This window comes from Hordeum vulgare, chromosome 6H, assembly GCF_904849725.1.
Source record: "Hordeum vulgare subsp. vulgare chromosome 6H, MorexV3_pseudomolecules_assembly, whole genome shotgun sequence".
Classification (NCBI taxonomy): Eukaryota; Viridiplantae; Streptophyta; class Magnoliopsida; order Poales; family Poaceae; genus Hordeum; species Hordeum vulgare.
This window is the reverse complement of record NC_058523.1, coordinates 307,607,442-307,628,491: the sequence shown is the minus strand read 5'-3', so window position 1 is coordinate 307,628,491 and position 21,050 is coordinate 307,607,442. Positions and strand designations below refer to the sequence as shown.

Genomic DNA, 21,050 nt, shown 5'->3' with positions numbered 1-21,050 from the left:
AGGTGAGCTAGTTAGCGTAGTGTGTTTCGTCTGAGGGGTCTGGGGTTTGAATCCCAGCTGCCCCTATTTTGTTTTGCCTCAGGTTTAGATATAGAGAGAATTCCTTATTTAACACTGGCTTAAATTTGTGTGTCCTGTTTAACACTGCAAAAAAAAATTCTTCCTTAAGTAACACGAACACTAAAATTTATTCCCTTTCTAACATTTCCGTCCATTTTAACCATTGACGGTGTTAAATAGTACCTGAGAAGACGAATTTACCCCTGATGAAATTGTGAGCATCACATACAAAGTAATTCAAAATTTGGGCAGAACCTCCCCTATAAATTGATGCATATGAGAATCACACAATTCACATATACATATATTTCAACAAATAATATTCAGATTTGCACATAAACATCCAGGCTCACATCCAAATACGCATATATCACGTACACCATTTCCAGGTTCATATATATAGGTCCAACATTCAAGTTCACATCATATGAGCAACACAGAAGGATTGTCATCATATCCTGGTTCACATACATAGTCCAAGTGACCAAAGATTCACACACATGAGTTCACACAATATGACATGTTCACAAGCTAAGCCTTCTTTTGCTTGTTTTGCTCATTGTGGGGCTGGTTGGGCTAGTCTTTTTGCTTCTAGTGCCCATTGCAGGGCTGTCAAATGGCACCATAGCACAAATTTTATCCTTTTTAGCAAGCTCCATCTTTTCCCCTTCGTTGATCTACACTTGTACATGTATGGCAGCAGTAATTTCAGAGCAAATAACGACATGAACTATGCATTATATGTGATGTAAAAATTCATAATTTGCAAAACTCACCTTTTACACCTTTTTCCATTTTTCTTATTTGTAGTCTCCAAGGTTTGGCTATGTTTTCCCTACTTCTTGGTTGTAATTTCTAAGCTTTGGCTATGAATTAGATGAATACACACAAAACAAACTCAGATTTGATATGGCACTAATCAAACTCAGTTTCCGTTTGCAAAAATAATAGGTGTAGTATTGTTAACCTTGGTGGAAAATACATGGTTGTGGGTGCTTCATCACCTCTTGGCACAATGGATGACTCGGCTGATTTGGTAATCTTCCCCCTCTTCATTGTTACTCAACACGAGCAATAAGAAAGTAGTTCATATGCATAGTTGAATACAAAATAGTAATGCAAGAAAGTAGTTACTATGCAATAAGAAAATAGAATGCATAGTTCATTACCCCACATCCGTCAAAGCAGCAATGTCATCTCTGTTCCCCTTCTTGCACTTGTTCCAATGGTGCCCGTATTCCTTACAAATAGGGCATAAGTGCTGGCCACTTTTCCTCTTTTTCTCACCACAACCCTTATGCCTCTCTGTTTTGGGCCGACCAGCTACGGCTTTTAGCAAGGGTGGATGCATGAAGAATCCATGGTTAGATTCAGGCCACTAGGTCTTGTCACACATGGCGGGGATTAGTTGGCCATAAGCTGCTCTAAACTTGTCAACGGAGTAATACGAGTCCACAAACTTTTGTATATGTGCATTGGCAAGTGATGTGATGAATGCTAGAGCATGTCTGCAAGGAAGACTAGAAACTTGCCATTGTCTACAAGAACATGTGTTGTCATGCGAGTTAACGACAAACCTAAATCCGCTGCCTCCCAATTGAGTAACTTCAGCAACTTCTTCTGATCTTTCTACCACCTCCAAGTTTAACTCTCTACTCTTTGCATTCAACTTCTTAATTATGTGGGGGCAAAATCAATAAGACATCTAGTTTCTTTGCTACTTTTCTCCTTCGATTCCACATGATCATAATCATCTGCCTAAGCTTGTCCATTAAGTCATGCAAGTTCAAAGACTTGTGGTGCTTAATCCAATTATTCAAGCACTCTGCAAGATTGTTGGTTACATAGTCCACCTTACAAATGGTTGAGAACTGTCTCCTAGTCCACAACCTAGTGTGCAACTTCCTAAGATATGCAGTTGCCGCTGGCTTTGCGGTCTCCATTGCAACCCAATTTTTCTCAAATATATATTTGTTCGATGAGTAGGCAGCATCCCAAAGGTGGTCGTCAAATACTTTTCCGTGATACTTTTTCTTAAAGTTTGACACCAAGTGAAACATGCATTCCCTATGTTCTACCTCTAGGAATACTTCCTTTACCCCTGTCATCACCGCCTTCCCGGAATCAGTGCTTATGGCTAAACCCATTGGTGATCCTATGGCTTGCCTAAGCAACTGCATGAACCAGATCCAGTTCTCATTTGTTTCAGAATCAAAAATTCCAACACAAAGTGGATACGTCCAATTATGGCCATCTACATCGGTAGCACTAGCCAGCTTCCCCTTGAACCTTCCTATTAAGAATGTGCTATCTACTGCCAAATATGGTCTACAACTAGCAAGGAATCCATCTATGCAAGGTTTCAAAGCAAAGAAGAACCTTATAAATCTGATTTTTTCTTTTATAGTGTAATGATCAATCTGCACTATGCTACCAGGGCAAGATATTTCAACTTGTCATTTAAACCTATACAAATTGTTGAAGCTGCTATCCCAATCACCATAGAGTTCTTTCAGAGCTAGCATCTTACCCATATAAACCCTTTTGTAGTGGATGTCAACCTTGTGGTGTTCTTTAATCTTCTTCACCAATGCCTTCGCTCCGAGAGTTCCATCTTCAATCAACCAATCCTTCACCTTATCACATATCCAAAACTTGGTTAGATTCTTCATCTTATTTTTTCTTCTTGTACTAGAGCAATCATATTCACATGGGTTTTTCTTCTCATTCAAAAGAGAGATAGAGGTAATTAGCTACAAGGAAATACATATATGCAAGAAATGATCATTACACTACACTACACTTATCCTCCATCGTAGAAGCATGTATCCTCCATGGACAATTATCAGCATCCCGTCTTGAACAATAGCCCCTAAACCGATGACGTGTACTATACTCGGTGTTATACTCAAATTCACGTTTGATTGCATGCTGAGAAACTGCCAATTTGAACTCTTTCATGTTGGGATATATAAAGCCCTTTGTCATTGGAGGTTTAATTTGTCATACTCTACATGTGGAGGATGCTCTGCCTCATGCAACTCCTCATCATCCTCTACTTCATCATCCTCTACTTCACTCTCAACCTCGCTATCATCCTCAAAAATATTGTCTTTGTCCCTTTCTTTATTAGGACAAAGAACCACATCTAAGGAGATAGGTTCATCCACTTCATACATATTCTCCTCATCAACGCCAACATGCTCATTCTCAGGTCTTGGGTTGCAAAGGTAATTATCATCATCATCTTCTATAGTACTGTGCTGTTGCACATCACTTTGCCACTCGGTGATAGGCTCATATGTTTCACAGGGCTCACAATATGCAATAATCATGTGCAGCACCTTTGTCTCGTTGTGTTTTTCAAACATAAGCATCAAATCTTGGTCAGATTTTACTTCTGGACAAGTTTTAGGAATATCATCATAATACTGCACATGTGCAACTTCCAAATAACCCGGCAGATACTGCTCTACAATTGATTCAACCAAATCCTTATAATTTGTCAAGTCATAATCGATGACCTTCTCAAAAGAAAAACATCTTATGTCCTTTCGAGCTTTCTTTCGATTGCCAAACAATTTCATTTTGAGCAAATAACTTGAACTTGGATCCATCCTGTGAATTAAAAACACAAGTTTGCATGATAATTACTACTAGATGGACTGTTTTGCTACTAACATTACATGGAAATCTCAAGGAAATCTTACCCCTCCGGACATGCCCATGTAGCTGGTCCTGGAACTGCTGCCGAGCCCTTCCCAAGCCCCTCCCGCGTCGCGCCCTGGGCCGGCCCCTCCGGTGGCGCGCCCTGCCGCAGCCCCTCCGGGGTGGCGCCATGGGCCGGCCCCTTCAGTAGCGCGCCCTGTCCCAGCCCCTCCGGCGTCGAGCCTCGCCCTAGCCCCCTCCGGCGTCGCGCCTCTCCCTGGCCTCTCCCGCATCGTGCCTCGCCCCGGCCCCTCCGGCGTCGGCCCTAGCCGGGCCCTTCATGGTCGCGCCCTGGCCGGGGGCCTTCGTCGTCGCGCCCTCGCCGGGGCCTTCCGAGGTCGCACCCTCGCCGGGGCCATCCAAGGTCGCGCCCTCGCCGGCCCCCTCCGGTGTGGATCGAGCACCGCGTCCATCTCGCTCTCGCTAGGGTTACGACGAGGAAAGGTGGGCTTGGTGTGTCGGGAGAGAGAGGGGCGTCGCGAGAGAGAGGGGAATCGCTTGGGCCAGGGGTTTCTTTTTTTCCTATGGATAGGGACAGTTTCGTCAATGCAAGTCTATTTTAACGGCGTGGGCTAACAGAATGGACGAAAATGTTAGATAAGGCATAATGTTTACATTCGGTGCTACATAAGGAAGAAATATTTCTTTAGTGTTAAATAGGGAACCAATATTTAACATAGTGTTAGATAAGGAATTTTCTCTTAGATATACCTAGTTGTGTTTTCAGTTTCGTTCAGGTTTAGTTTCACTGCACGTTTTTTTGCAGACAATACCCTGCTTATCACAAACACTTTGTAGTCTGACTAGGTTGTGCATCTGTTTTCCACAAAGGAGGTCCTTGGTTCGAAACCCACGCACCCCAATTTTTTCCATGATTCTGTTTTTTTTGCACTCACACATGGCCACTTGGGCCGGTTCCAAAGCTGGGCCGCTGAAGTGTGCTACAATTCGGCCTTGTATTTTTTTCTTTTCCGTTTGCGATTTTAGCATTTTATCCAGGACATTTAAATTACTCAAAAATTACATCATTTTAAAATGTTCATATCTAATTATCCGTGCATCGCATGTGAAAACATTAGATAGGTAAAATGTCCAGAGTTTTATGTAGATTAACAATTCTCAACTTCCGCAAATGTTAAAAATATTGAAATGTGTTGTTTGCATTGTTTTGCATGATACCATGGTAAAAATGATTTATTTCCTAGCAAATTAACTGTGCATCAGATTTAAAAACTTCATACATGAAAATGCTTACAATTTCGTGTAGATTCGCCATATGCCCCTCTCACGTGTGTTTAAAATGGTTAACTTTTTGTTCACATTAAAATTTCCTAATGTCATGTTAATGTTTTTATTCCATAACTACTTAACCATAGCTTCGATTAAAATGTTTTATATATGTAACTTGGCTAGAAAAACGGTAGAATAACATGGTAGCATTTATTTTACGGTTCGACAACGTTAAAATGGTGTTATAGGCAGAACAATACCGAAACCTTAATTTGCACACGAGGACTTCCCGAAATACTAAATATTATTTCCGACCTCATTTAAAATGCCTAGATAGTGTAGGTTGATTATGTTTCACCTATTGCCATGTTACCAACATTTAATATTGATGTGTACATCACCGGAGTGAACTAAAATAATTCAAATATGGACTTTCGTCAATATGCAACGCGTTGCATATTGAGCTTCATTTAATGTGTAGTAATAAATTGTTGTGCTTTGTCGTGCCATGCATAATTAAATAGACGTGCATTATATTTGATTGTGCATCATGTTTTGAATCTGTGTGGTATTATCGTGTGTTGATTGTTATTTCCGGATTGTTTCTTCTTGATACATTTCCGCAAGCGTGTCCGAGTGTGAGGATCCGTTCGACTACGTTGGTTCGTCTGCTTCATGGAGTCGTTCTTCTTCCAAGCGGGATCTCACGCAAGGTGACCATTTCCCTAGATACCATTACTATCATTGCTATGCTAGTTGTCTCGTTTCTTTCACTATATCTTGCTCCCTACCACTTAAATGTCAGCCTCCCAACATTGCCATGAAAAGCCTCTAACCCGTCCACAATCCAGCAAACCACTGCTTGGCGATGTTACCGTTTGCTCAAACTTTTTATAGCGTTGCTAATTGGAGGTGCAGTTGCTTCCATCTGAAAACATGGGTTCCTTGTTATATCACCATATTACTGATGTTTAATTTAATGCACCTATATACTTGGTAAAAGGTGGAAGGCTTGGCCTTCTAGCTCGGTGTTTTCTTCCACCTTTGTCGCACTAGTTACTCGTGAACCGATGTTATGTTCCATAATGAGCACTCCTAACATGCTTGGGGTTGTTAGGGGCCCCCCTTGACTTTCGTTTTGGGATAAAACTATTGTGGCAAGGCCCAACGTTGGTACTATTTGTTTAATAGCAACTAATAAAAATTGCATAGGGTTTGATCACCCCGTGGATAAGTAATGAACCCCACAGGCCAGTTTTCCTCACGAGAGTTGGTCCAACCTGTCAACGGCAAGTGGCCACCAGGGGCAACTCCGTGATTGACCTACCGGAAGTTTGGACAATCCAGTCCTGTCCTAAGAACGAGATACGCTGCTCCTATTGGATTTGTTGACATGTTGGGAGGCTTTGCTGGACTTGTTTTACCCTTCTCGAACATCTTATGCGAGGGATTCCGAGGACACTTTGGGCTTTCTTGAGGTTGAGGTTTTCAAATAGGAACCCGAGGATATCACGGGTTTTCTGTGGTTGAGGTCATTCCGACGCAGCGTGTGGTAGTTTGTGATGGACTAGTTGGAGCAACCCTACAGGGTTAAATCTTTCCGAAAGCCATGCCTGCGGTTATGGGGCAACTTGGAATCTTTGTTTAACACCAGGTCATAGCAAACTTGAAGTAAACTTAACTAAACTTGCCAACTGTGTGCGTAACCGTGACTGTCTCTTCTTTTGAGTTCTTATCTGAAAGAGGACACGTTAGGGTTATGTCTAACGTAAGTAGGTGTTCAGGATCATTCATTTGATCATCATTAGTTAACGTCTGATTGTGCGTAGATCACCCCCCTTTTATTCTAGTACTCATAAGTTGGCCACCTCAAATGATTGCTTAGTTGCTTGCTGCAGCCTCACCACTTATCCATACCTCGCCCATTAAGTTTTGCTAGTCTTGATACCTTTGGAAATGAGATTGCCGAGTCCCTGTGGCTCACAGATTACTACAACAACAATTGGAGGTTTTGGTAAAGCGATACTTTGACGTGAGGGCGATGATTGTTCTATTTGGAGTTCCTTCTTCTTCTTCATCATCGATCTAGGATGGGTTCTAGGCCGACAGCCTGGGATATTAAGGATGGACTTCGTTCTTTTATCGTTTGTTTTCGTCTGTAGTCGGACCCTGCTTTTCGACATGATGATTGAATGTATTGTTGTATTGATATGATTTTGCTGTAGCATGTGGCGAGTGTAAGCCAATTCTAGATACTCATCTCTTCTGCACATGTACTTCTAACAATATCCATTCTCGCAAAACGATAAGATAAGCTTCTATCCCTGTCGAGGCCCTTGAGACAAAAAAAAGATAGGATTGCATATTGGTCGTTACACTTCCACCTCTTACCAAGTATATGTGTGCATTAAATTAAATAGTAATAATATTGTGACATCCCAAGATATCCATGTTGTCACATGGAAACAATCTGCACCTATAACTAGCAACGCTATATGAAGGGTTGAGAAAGCGAAACTAAGCCAAACAATGGTTTGCTCAGATGTGGAGGGGTTTGAGGCTTTTCATGACAATGTTGGGAGGCTGACATTAAAGTGGTAGGTAACAAGACATAACGATATAAGTGAGACAACTAGCATAGGAATGATAGTAGTGGTATCCAGGGAATGGGTCATGTTGCGTGTGATCCCGCTTGGAAGAAGAATGTATCCGTGAACTAGATGAACCAACATAGTCGAACGAGTCCTCACACTCTGAATTGATTGCAGAACTCTAACGATAAGACATAATATGGAAACAACCAACCAACATACGATAAGCGCCACAACATATTCATGACATGATGCACAATCAAATATGATGCATATCCCTTTAATTACAACGATCAAACATTACACGTTAAGTGAAGCTCAATATGTAACGAGTTGCATATTGACGGAACTCCATATTTGACTATTTAGTTAACTCCCGTTTATTTACACGACATGTTTAAATGTTGTTTAACATGGCAAGAGGTGAAGCATAAATAAACTATATACGTAGGCATTTTAAATGACGTGAGAAACAACTTATAGTATTCTCGACATGGCCCCATATGTTAATTTCGAAATTGCTCGAGATGTCAACTAACCATATTTTCTAATTATTTAGCAAGGAAAAAAAGCACCATGTGATTCTACACGTTATTCTATGCGATTGACATATATAGATCATCTAAAATGGAGTTATGGTCTAAAATATATGACCAACATACGATAATATGCCATGTATGTAAAATGCATGCAAACGACAACCACAAACATGATAAAACATGAATGCAACAAGATATTATGAATCTACATGAAAGTTTAGGCAAGTTTCACATATGGCATGTACAAAACGAAGATGGTTCAACAACTACGATCAACTCAAGTTCTAGCTATAATCTGTTCAAAACAGCAACATGACATTTTGCACACAGCAAATCAACATGCTTCAGCATTCTAAAATGCACAAACAAGACATGGGGCAATAGTTTACGTGATTCATGATAATTCATTTCACACGAGCAAATTGATTAAAAGCATGGATCGATAGGAAATGAGCTCACAAGATGGCTAATTGAACAGAGTTTCAGACTTAGTGAAAATAACGTTTTTTAACATATCAGTTTTATTCTGAAGGCATATTGGTAGCAATAAAAACACATGCTACATGACATATGATGGCATGAAAATTTAGAATATGATAGTAGGCATGATGCACTTCAGTTCTTTCCATACTAGTAAGGTCTAATTATGCACACAATCATAGCTAGCATCAACAAAATATGGAATTCTGAAATAAGCAGTTTCTCAAACTTAGAAAAATTAACATGGTGCGAGGAACAACATTTTTATCAGATCGACATGTTTGATAACAAAATTAACTAGGATGCAAAACCTATACTTGAAAACTAATGGCACAAATAACAGAGGATAACATGATTTAGACTTCACTCCATTGGACCAAACACAACGGGTTGTAGATTAATGGCAATTCACATGGAAACATAGGAACAAAATATATCAATATCCAGACATAGAATTAATTTGGACCCTCAAAACAATAACATTTTTATGGCAAGTTCACAGCATGAAAACTGGACAATATATGGCATGGCAAACCTGACATATATGGCATGGCAAACCTACTAACACAATTAGACATGGCATACTACAAATCACTCCATTGACGCACATTCATAGGAGGCATGGTTTGCTTAATATGATGCTTACAGAATGGAACTTATCGTTAACAGCAAATAATTATAACACGATAGCTACTTTAAAGCAACAAATGAACAACCTAATGATGTTCTACATAGGAACCACATGCATGGCATCAAATTAGACAACACACAAAACAAATTCCATGAATGAATCACTTCCATAGGGCCTATAGATTAGATTCAATCATCCAAACAAATTTGAATAAAATATCAGTTTTTTAGACGTATACATGAAGCACTTGTGTAATATATCTTTGAGGATGTAGATGAATCCTAATATGTATGCAATTGATAAAATCATTTGAAGCCCATTAAGAAGAGTGTTTTTCATATAAAGTTTAATTAACTCGGAGCTCCGATTATTTTGTTATTGGATAAACCGTTTTAACATGACAATGGTGCAAATCGAATTAAAACATCAAGTTAAACATTTTTAACATGTGTGAAAGATGGAAATTGAAAATCTACACAAAATTTTGAACATTTTTTATATAAAACAAATTTGAATCCAATGCACGATTATTTAATTATGATCAATGCAATACGATGGCATTTTCAGTAATTAGAAAAATCCTGGATTTACTGATAAATTCCTCAATCTGGGTCGAATCTGGAATAGTCCAATAGTGATGTATGGGCACAATATAACTACAAGGTGTAAGTGGCGGGGGATAGTGGGGCTACGGGGGAGCTCACCGATCGGCCTTTGCCCAATCAATGGAGCAGGTCGAGGTCGGGATCTGGGTCGGGGCGGCGGCCCACCTGCTAGCGCACTGAATGGTGAGGCTATGCCGACTTGCGGCGGCAGGCCAAATGGAGCTGGCCGCGGCTCGGTTTGACGCCATTGCGGCCTAGCGCGGCAAGCGTGCGCTCGGTCAACGGCGCTGGAGTTCGCCTCCACGAACACAACAACGACGACATCATTTTCGAGGAACGACGGCGACACTAGCGGATTCCGACCAAAGGAGGTCAGGGAGGCACAGCTGGGACCGAAACCGCTCGGATCTGGTCACGGGGGAGCCATTCCCGGCGATAGTGGGGGAAATCGACAACATCGGGACCGACATCCTTGGCGGGTTGCGAACAGAGAGAGAGGCCATGAGAGAGAAACGAGAAGGGGTGGAGATAAGAGGGGGGCGGGGTGCGGGGTCGACCCGATGTACGTCGGCAGCAGGCTCGCCAGAGATGGGGCGTGGGAGGCATTGGGCGATGCCTGGAGCGAGAAGGAGTGCTCGGGAGGCTCTGGATCGGGAGCTCCTCTCTCGACTTGCAGCGAGGGTGGGGTTGCTTCGGATTTCGTGCGACCTACACGGGCCTGGGAGGGCCGTCGGTTGAGGAGAGAGGAGGCTATGGTGCTATTTTTTTAATATTGCATTTTTTTATTCTTTTTGAAAAATAATGCACCGATTCAAAAAAATTCAAAAATAAGCCTGCCTCGGCCACTGCAAAGCCGATTGGAGGCTGTCGGCTCTGGTGTGGCCGACAAGAAGCCAGTCGGCCTAGGCCCGGCCGATTAGTGGCTCTCGGCCACATGGCGGCCGACTAGTGGCCATGCCACGTCGATTTCCCTGTCGGCTCTACCTGTCGGCCTTGGCGAAGCCGATAAGGCTATCGTCCTGGGCGTGGCCGACTAGTGGCCACTAGCCAGCCCGAGGCAGCCCCTTCCCCCTCTCCTTCTTCCTCCTTCCTCTTTCTTCCTTCTCCCTTCTCCCATTCTACCTTATCTCCTTTCTCTCTTTCTCCTCCTTCCTTCTCCCCCACACAAAAAATATTCCATTTCCACGTTTTGAACCGTACTTTTATTGCGTAAGGAGGAGGGCATCCAAACAATCCGTCTCACTCGCGATGGGGTAGTTTGTGGTGCTTGTTTTGAAGCTATTTTTGGTGGTGGTGGTGGAGGTTGAGGTGGAGGTTTTAGTGGTGGTGGTGGTGGAGGTTGAGGTGGAGGTTGTAGTGGTGGTGGTGGTGGTGGTGGTGGTGTGGGTGAAGTTGGTTGTTTTGGTGGAGTTGGAGGTGGTGGTGTGGGATTATTCTCGGTGTTCGTCAAGAGTCGTTCGTCGTTCATCGTTTCTGCGCACACTTCAAGGGTAATTTTTTTTTGTAGATTAGTGTATTAAGTAGTTTATAAACTTTTAGGTGCTCCAGTAGATTAGTATAAATTTAGTTGTTTAACTAGTTTTAGGTGGTCCGGTAGATTAGTATTGTAAGTGCATCTAGTGACCCTTAGTGATTTTGGTGGTTTGAAGACTTATAGGTTAAGTATCTAATGTGTTTGTGAGTGTACACAGGATCTATAAGTCATTGAGGAGTTTGAGATATTTGAAGAATATCGACCCCTAAAAATATATGTCTTCAGTTGAAGAAATTGGTCTGAAGCTGAAGAAATGAATCAAGAGGAATCTGCGATGAAATTGATATTCCTCAGGAAGATACTGATATTGAGAAGTCCGGTGGTTCCTTAAGAAAATCATTCTGAAGAATTTGAAGCATGAAGATTTACACTTTCTGTTTTACTTTCTTCGCACTTGAGTAATAGGAACACCGTACTGTTAAAGGGGGTCGAAGTTACACTATGGAATGAATTTCCTCATGATGCTCAACCCAAGCCTAATAATACCAAAAGCATCAAGTGAGGAATATGAGTGACATGAGGACTCTCACAGTTGAGGGTTCCGACCGTTTTGATAACCACGCCAAGTCATTGGTCTTATCCACTCCAACGGTCATATTATTTAAGGGCATTAGTGTCAAATCATGCCGGGATGCTCCCAGGCTATAAATAGCCACCCCCCACAACCACTAGCTGGTCGGCTGCTCCGTTAGAAACTGACACTTGTCATAAGAGCAACCCAAATTCCTGAGAGCCTTCAAGAGTAATTCATCAGTGAGGAAATACACCACCCACCGAAACCACAAACCAAACCTGGTCATTGAGCATCACTGAAGAAGTTGTTCCTGTGTGGGACTGAAGCCTTTTACCTTTGAGGACTGTGCATCCTCCACACGGTTAGGCGTCATGGTCTAGAGCAATCCAGCAGTAAATTGTGGATCGCCGGGTGACCAAGTTTGTGAGGGTTTGGAAGTCTACCCTGAAGACTTACCACGAGTGTTGGGCGAGGACTGTGTGTCCTTAGCTCAAGGAGAATACAGTAGGGACTGTGTGTCCTTTGGTTTCAATACCAAGCCACTCCAAACCAGATGTACAACTGTCACATCAATTGGAACTGGGTCATCAACAACTGTCTTCACTGAGATACGGGTTCTAATTCCTCAACTCTTTACTTTCCTTGTATTTAGTGTTGATGACTTTCAGTGTGACTGTTTGAAGAATTTGCTGAAGACTTTCTCTGAAGAATTTCCTCAACCCCAAATTCTTCACGATAGTTAATCATCATCTGTATTCTGCGTGGCTGCTTACTGTGCAATCTGTTTTCATATTCTTCAGTCTGAAATACTGTTGTTGTGAACATTTGCACGTTTGATCCTTTACTGTTTCCGCTGTCAGTTAGTCATCAGTGAGGAATTTCCTCAAAAGGAATTTCCTCAGTGATGAAATTCTAAAAATCTCCTATTCACCCCCCTCTAGTCGATATAACACACTTTCAATTGGTATCACAGCTAGGTGCTCCCTTGTTCTGTGTGATTTTGGTTTAACCACCTGGAGTTTTAGTTATGTCGACTGCAGGCATGTTTAAGGTAACTGCAGCATGTCCTACCTACGAAGGAAAGAACTTTCCCTTCTGGAAGAACAAAATGCAAATGCATCTACAAGCTATTGATAATGATCTCTGGTATATTGTGGAAAATGGTGTCCCCATCATCTCTGCCAGTGTCACTGCTGCTGATGTGAAGAAATTCAAGCAGCTTGATTCTCAAGCGAAGAACATCATCTGTGGCCATCTGAGCCCAGGCCAGTTTGGAAGAGAAAGTGCTTTGGGCTCTGCAACACTGATCTGGGAGAGACTGTGCAAGGTAAATGAAGGAGTATCAACCCAGCGTGACTCGCGTGTTGATACTCTTCGCAATGTTTTCAATTGCTTCAAGAGACATGACAATGAAAGCTGCCAAGACACCATTGATCGCCTCACTGACATATCAAATGAACTGCAAGCACTGGGAGCTCGAGACATCACTGATCATGAAGTTCTGAAGAAACTGCTGAGATCTCTGGATTCTTCATTTGATACTTTAGTTCTGATGATTCAAGAAAGACCAGATTACAAGATGCTTGATCCAGCTGATATACTAGAAAGGCTAAATACTCATGAATTCCAGCTAGAAGAAAAGAGAGATCTATAAGGACCAAGCTATTCCAGACCACGTGCACTGAAGGCTAGAGCAATTTCCTCATCTGAAGACGAAGACACAGATGACAGCATTTGTGACCCTGAAGAATTTGGATAGGAGCTTGCAATGCTCATGAGGAAATTCTAGAGATTTACACGCCGTGGCCAGTTCGGTAAATCTTCAAGAAGAGACATGAGGAAATTAGAATCTTCACCTGAGGACTACAAGAAGCGAACTTGTCACAAGTGCAAGAAATCAGGTCATTACATCGCTGATTGTCCTCGTTGGGGAAAGGAATCAAAGAAGAAGAAATTCAAGGTTGACAGTTCTGATGACTCGAAGAAGAAGAAGAAATCTTCAAAATCCTCATCTTCAAAGCCCTCATCGCACAAGAAGTCTAGTTTCAGAAAGGCTCGGGCACTTATTGGCAAGGAAATGGACTCCGAGGCAGAATCAGAGGAATGTGATGAAGAAGAGGGTTCTGATGAAGACTCAGAATCCGGACAGGCTAGTCTTGCACTGTCAACCACTTTTGTCAGCAAGTCAATCTTCAATCTTGAAGAAAATGATTGCACCATCCATACTGATGACTATGCTGATGACTTCGCTCCAACCTATTGCTTCATAGCAAAGGGTTCAAAGGTATCAAATAATGCCTCCTCCTCTGATTCAAGTGACTGTGAATCTAATGATTATAAGAAACCCAGTTACAGTAAACTTGCTATCATTGCCACTAAACAACAAACTGCTCTTGAAAAGCTTCAGAAACTGCTAGACAAAAGTGATGATCTGTTGAATGACGAAATGAACCTTACCCAAATGCTCACTGATGACATGAAACGTCTTCAGTCTAGATTTGATAATCTTCAGGATCGTTATGATACACTCCTCACTGATCAAGAGAAGCTTTCCTATGAATTTCTTCAAAGGAAGCTTGATCTTGAGAAGTTGAGGATGTCTCATGATGATCTTCGTATGGAAAATGATTCATTACTAGCTCAACAGATCAGCGCTAGTCAAGTTGAATTCATTCCTCCATGTCTTAAATGCATTGAACGCGAAACTACTAATTCCTCACCAGAATCATCAAATGCTACCATTGCTATAAATTCTTCAACTGCACCTGTTGTGTCTATTTCCTCACTTGAGGAAAACACAAATGTTACTGATGAAAATGCAGGGTTGAAGGAATTGTATGTGACAGGCATGTACAAAAGCCTCAAAGGACATCAAACCCTTTGTGATGTGCTCAAAAAGAAGATCTTGAACAGGAACCCGAGGAAAGAAGGAATTGCCTTTGAGAGGAAATTAAATGCTGATGGATCTTATTGGAAACCTGAGCAGTATCCCAAAACCTCATGGGTTGCTGCTACTGGGCCTCCTTTTGATCCATCTAATCTAACTGGCTTTTCATGTGAATTATCCTATTCCTCGGATGAGTCATTTGATTCCAACTATAAATTGTTCAAAAATCAATCTGGTGAAGTATTTGCTCGATATGTTGGAACTAACTGCAGGAATGGCCCACCTCTGAGGAAAATCTGGGTTCCCAAAAGCTGTCTTGAAAATCTTCAGGTGAATGTCCTCATGACACCACCACTGAAGAATATGAACCCCAGATCAAATTCCTCAGACGGACCAAAGTCTTCAAGAGGATCAAAATCCTCAACTGGTCAAAACTATGCTCGTACCCATGCTTATGCGTTTAACATGCATGGAAACTACAAGGAATATGAATATGAGCGTTACTCCTCAAATCATTATGTTCATAAATCCTCAAACCAGTTCTCTGCATATTCATATGAGTACTTTAATCCCCCTACTGTTAAGAGAAGTGCATTAGCTTCAATGGCACCTTTCTCATATGGTGCTCGCAGGATGATGAACGCTTTGCCACCCCTTCAGATGTGGGTGGTGAAGAAATCAAACTAATCACTTCTGCAGGTCAGGTCTCCAGATGAAAATCATCATTTGAAGAATTTGCTGGAGACCTGAAGAAATGCTTGATAGGACGCAAGCTAATGATTGATGAAATAGAAATATTTCACACGTCCTTACGTTTCTGTTATGATGAAATTACTGATCTGATGAAATTAGTATCATATTCTTCAAATATGAAGCATATGACATGGTAAGCTGTACTAATTCATCTGCAGGATGACAAACCCAAGAATACTAAGTGGGTTCTTGATAGTGGCTGCACACATCACATGACTGGTGATAAAAGCTTACTGATGAATATGCCACTAACTCCATCACCTTTGAAGCAAATCACATATGCTGACAAAGGTAAAAGCAAGGTATTGGGACTTGGCAAAGTGGCTATTTCCAAGGATAGGCACATGGACAAAGTGATGCTTGTTGAATCCCTTGGTTTTAACCTCATGTCAGTCTCGATGCTTTGTGATCTAGATATGATTGTTATCTTTGGTAGATATAGATGTGTAGTCATCATGGAATCTGACAGATCCAAAGTCTTCGAAGGTGTAAGAAGAGGGGATTTGTACATTGTTGATTTCTCTACAGGTCCTCAACCAGCCACTTGCTTACTAGAAAAAACCTCAGAAGGATGGCTGTGGCACCGAAGACTAGGTCATGCAGGCATGAGGAATTTGCACACGCTCGCGAAGAAGAAGCATGTCATCGGCATCGAATCAGTCAAATTCCTCAAGGATCATCTCTGCGGTGCTTGTGAATCTGGGAAAATGACCAGATCCAAGCATCCCTCTAAAACCATCATGACCACTACACGTCTATTCGAATTGCTTCATATGGATTTATTTGGACCTACTCACTATGCCACACTAACCAATGCAGCATCTTTATATGGCTTCGTCATAGTTGATGATTATTCCAGATACACTTGGGTGCATATCATAGTGTATAAAACTGAAGTGCAGGAAATCTTCAAACGATTTTCTTCAAGGGCCTCGACGAAATTTGGCATCAAGATCAAACATATGAGGAGTGATAATGGAACCGAGTTCAAAAACACTGTTCTTGATGATTGTCTTGATGAACTTGGTATTACTCATGAATTGTCTACTCCTTATACTCCTCAGCAGAATGGTGTCGTCGAAAGGAAGAACAGGACTCTAGTTGAAATGGCTAGAACTATGCTTGAAGAATATCAGACTCCTCGTCGCTTTTGGCCTGAAGCAATCAACACTGCATGTCATATCATCAACAGGGTATATCTTCAAAAAGTCCTCAAGAAAACCTCATATGAACTCCTCACTTACAAGAAACCCAATGTAAGTTATTTCAAAGTCTTCGGTGCAAAATGCTGGATTAGAGATCCTCACCATAGCTCAAAATTTGCACCTAAGGTAGATGAAGGTTTTATGCTCGGTTATGGAAAGGACTCGCACACTTACAGAGTCTTCAACAACTATCACAACAAAGTTGTTGAGACTGTAGATGTGCGGTTCGATGAAACTATTGGCTCGCAAAGAGAGAAATTGCCTTCTGATCCAGATAAGCTGTCTCCTGAGGAAGCAATAAAGCTCAAGCCTACTGAAGACATTGTCCCCACTGAGGAAATTGGTGAAAAAACGATTCCCATCGCTGATAAAAATGAAGAAGATGCTCCCGAGGAAATTGCACCAGCCCCAATTCCTCAGCCTAGACAAAATCCTCAACCAGCTCATCCGAGGATTGCGAACGAAGTAGAACTTGACAAAATCCTCAACGACATCAACGCGCCAGGTCCTCTCACTTGCTCAAAAGCTTCACACTCTGTTAACTTTTCTGGGCACTTTTCCTTTGTATCCATCACAGAACCCTCAGAAGTTGCTCAGGCTTTTCTGGAACCGGAGTGGATCCAAGCTATGCAAGACGAACTTCTTCAATTCAAGATGAATGGCGTATGGGAGCTAGTCAAACGACCAGATCCTCGCAAGCACAACATCATCGGCACTAAGTGGATCTTTCGAAACAAGCAAGATGAGGACGGTCAAGTGGTGAGGAACAAGGCATGACTTGTAGCCCAAGGATGTGAATATTACTTGCTTATGCTAATCATCATAACATCACCTTATATCAAATGGATGTGAAAAGTGCATTCCTCAATGGTAAGCTTGAGGAAGAAGTATATGTTGCTCATCCTCCAGGTTTTGAGGATCCGAAGAATCCAGACAAAGTCTTCAAACTCAAAAAGGCTCTGTATGGCCTCAAGCAAGCCCCTCGGGCATGGTATGATACATTGAAGGAATTCCTCATGAAGAAAGGCTTCAAACCTGGTTCACTCGATCCAACTCTTTTCACAAAATCCTATGATAATGAGCCGTTTGTATGGCAAATATATGTCGATGATATCATTTTTGGCTGTACTGACAAAAGATACAATGAAGAATTTGCCTACATGATGTGTGAAGAATATCATATGTCCATGATGGGGGAGCTGAAATTCTTCTTAGGTCTTCAAATTCGTCAACAAAGCAATGGAATATTCATATCACAGGAGAAATACCTCAAGGATGTTCTGAGGAAATTCGACATGCACGAATGCAAAGGTGCCAAGACTCCAATGCCTACCAACGGCCACCTCGGCACTGATGAAAATGGTAAAGATTTCGATCAGCAGGTATATCATTCTATGGTTGGCTCTTTATTGTATCTATGTGCATCTAGGCCAGATATAATGCTTAGTGTTTGCATGTGTGCACGTTTTCAAGCAAAACCGAAGGAATCACACCATAAGGCTGTGAAACATATTCTTCGATACTTAGCTCACACACCAACACTAGGATTATGGTATCCCAAGGGCTCCAATCTTCATCTGGTAGGGTATTCTGATTCTGACTATGCTGGTGACCGTGTGGATCGCAAGTCAACTTCTGGCACATGCCATTTCCTTGGAAGATCATTAGTTTGCTGGTCCTCAAAGAAGTAGAACTGCGTATCACTCTCCACTGCCGAAGCTGAGTACATTGCTGCTGGTTCTTGCTGTGCTCAATTGCTATGGATGAAGCAAACCCTCAAAGACTACGACATCAACATGAAGAATGTGCCTCTCTACTGTGACAATGAGAGTGCTATCAAGATTGCATACAACCCAGTACAACACTCGAAGACCAAGCACATCCAGATTCGTCATCATTTTCTTCGGGACGATGTCCTCAAGGGAAATATCCTCATCGACCATGTGAAGACTGATGATCAACTGGAAGATATCTTCACTAAGCCCTTGGATGAGAAAAGGTTTTGCAAGTTGCGGTGTGATCTAAATATCTTAGAATCTTCAAATGTTTTGCAAAAACATGCACACATCCTAACACTTATGCAAAGTTGATGACTTAGATGTGCAACACATGATGAATCGATTTTCTTCAACTGATGAAGAATGTCACTCTGAATGTGAAGAAATTAACGAAGAAATTGATTCTCGGAGCCCTACTACAATTGTATGCGGCGTCTGTAATCAACATTCTTATATGGTTGGTAACGCCACCGCCAAATGTGAAATTCCTCAAGTTGATTTTCTTCAAATGATCAATTTCCTCACTATGTGTTTTTCTTCAAAAACAGTTGTTCTTCATTGTGATGATTTATTACAAAATCTTCAAAAACACTTGATGACTTTCATTTGACTAGATAGACTGTGATTTCTAGTCCTCAACAGCATTCACTTATTGCTTTTTCTTCAAGTTGATGTTTCTGCTAAGTGAATGTGATCGGACCCTACTTTCCCTCTATGCTATACTTATCGAGTCTATTCAATTCTTCATATGCCATCTATTTGAAACTTTGTTCAAAATCCCCACTGCATCCTTGTCAGCTGATAATTTTGTAACGAAAATCCTCAAATCTTCAAAAATTGTTTTCTTTAAAGGCACAGTAACTGAACCCCCAGTTCCCACGATCGGATAACCACGATCTCCACTATCTCCACCGCATCGTACAGGAGCTACACGTGTCCTGCGGAGACGTAGAGGCAGGGGCTATTTGGTCCAACATTTTCGCGCCAACAGTAACTTTTGTCTATAAATATGTCCTTATCCCCCTCGGCATCCTCTTCTTCGCCTCATGGCTCTCCTGCCACAGCACACTCCATCGAACCCTAGCGCCACCGCTGGTAGTCTCGTCGCCGGTGAGGAAGAGCTTCATTGCCTCAACTTCTTCATCGCCAGAACCATGCCGGAGTCGGACCATCTTCGTCCGCCGCCGCCATAGACGTCCTCTGTCGCTGATTTAGGGTGCATTGGACACTCGAACGAAGAGCCTCCCCACACACAACTTTCTGTGTTCTTCGTGCGCACCTTCCAGGGTAAATATATCCCTTTTTTACAGCAAGTTAGATCTAAAATTTTACATCCTCTATGTGAAATTTGTTTCTCCTCAAGATACGATGCGCACTTGATTCCTAAAACACTACCTATCACCACAATCATTGATGAACTATACTAAGCATCTAAGATTATCACGAGATTCCTCAATTGTGCGAATTTTCGGATCTGTACAACTCTGGAACCCAAGAACAATATGCTTAGGCAAATTCCTCAATCACTGGTTATATTCCTCAAACTGTCAAACTTTTCCATTTTCTTCAAATCTGAGAACGCATATGACCTCTCCCAATTCCTCGCAACCATACTCCATTCACAGGTACACACATGTCAGCTGATGAATCTCTCGGTTCTCATCACATTAACTCATTTGCAGCGTTTCTGGAAGAAACTCTTCAAGGCTCATCAGAATCCTCAAGAGTTCAGAATCATCAGCAAAATCCTCAACTGAAGAAAATGGAGGAAGAAAGAAAACAGAAGGGAGGAAAGAAACTTGAGCAAAACACAACTGCTGATATCCCTGAGGACATTTACTTGGACTATTGCACGCCTGATGAACATGAGACAATGGCTAAGAGAAAGATACGACTGCAGAAGATTGAATGCCGATGGGCGAAGGAATGGAAGGAGTACAGGTTTGTGACTCCCAAATATGCGAAGAAATTCGCTTTGAAGCCTCCTAGAAAAAGGGCCCCACTTCAGGATCATCAAGTAGCACATCCCTCAAGCCTCAAGACCATTGATGACTATCCAGATGAAAAGGAAAAGCATCTGGCCAAGCTCAAGAAGCAAGCAGAAGCTGCAGTGAGGAAATTTAATGAATCCTCAGCTGTTGCCTCCGGCGCTGCTAATTTCTCAGCTGCAGAAACCTCAGGCTCAGAAATTCCTCAAATGCAGTTTGTGCCATCAAAGCCAAGGGCTCCAAAGCCTCAAGGGAAGTCTGCTCAGGCTTCTGTCACAAAACCCTCAGCACCAAAACCCTCATTACCAAAACCTTCAACACCAAAACCATCAGCGCCAAAACCCTCAGCACCAATCTCCTCAGCATCAAAAACCTCAGCTCCACCTCCTAAGCCATAAGAGAAACCAGTACAGAAGCAAGTCGTGAAACCTACGACCGCCAGCTCTAGCTCCTCACTCCCAGCTGCAAATAGCTCGGAGACAAAGTCTTCAACTCCTCCTGTGAAGACTTTGGCAACTGCTGAACGTGCACCTCTGCCCAGCCCCAG

The 21,050-nt window shown here is 42.0% G+C and overlaps 1 long non-coding RNA gene across 1 annotated transcript; it reads right to left on the bottom strand.

Annotated features, from left to right (window-relative positions):
- Window positions 1-367: 367 nt before the first annotated feature.
- Window positions 368-3,827, bottom strand: LOC123403802. The gene is made up of 4 exons (XR_006611559.1): window positions 3,771-3,827; window positions 1,028-3,678; window positions 837-926; window positions 368-737 (listed from the first exon to the last, which is right to left on the bottom strand). It is a non-coding gene; the product is annotated as an uncharacterized LOC123403802 (long non-coding RNA).
- Between the last annotated feature and the right edge of the window lie 17,223 nt (window positions 3,828-21,050).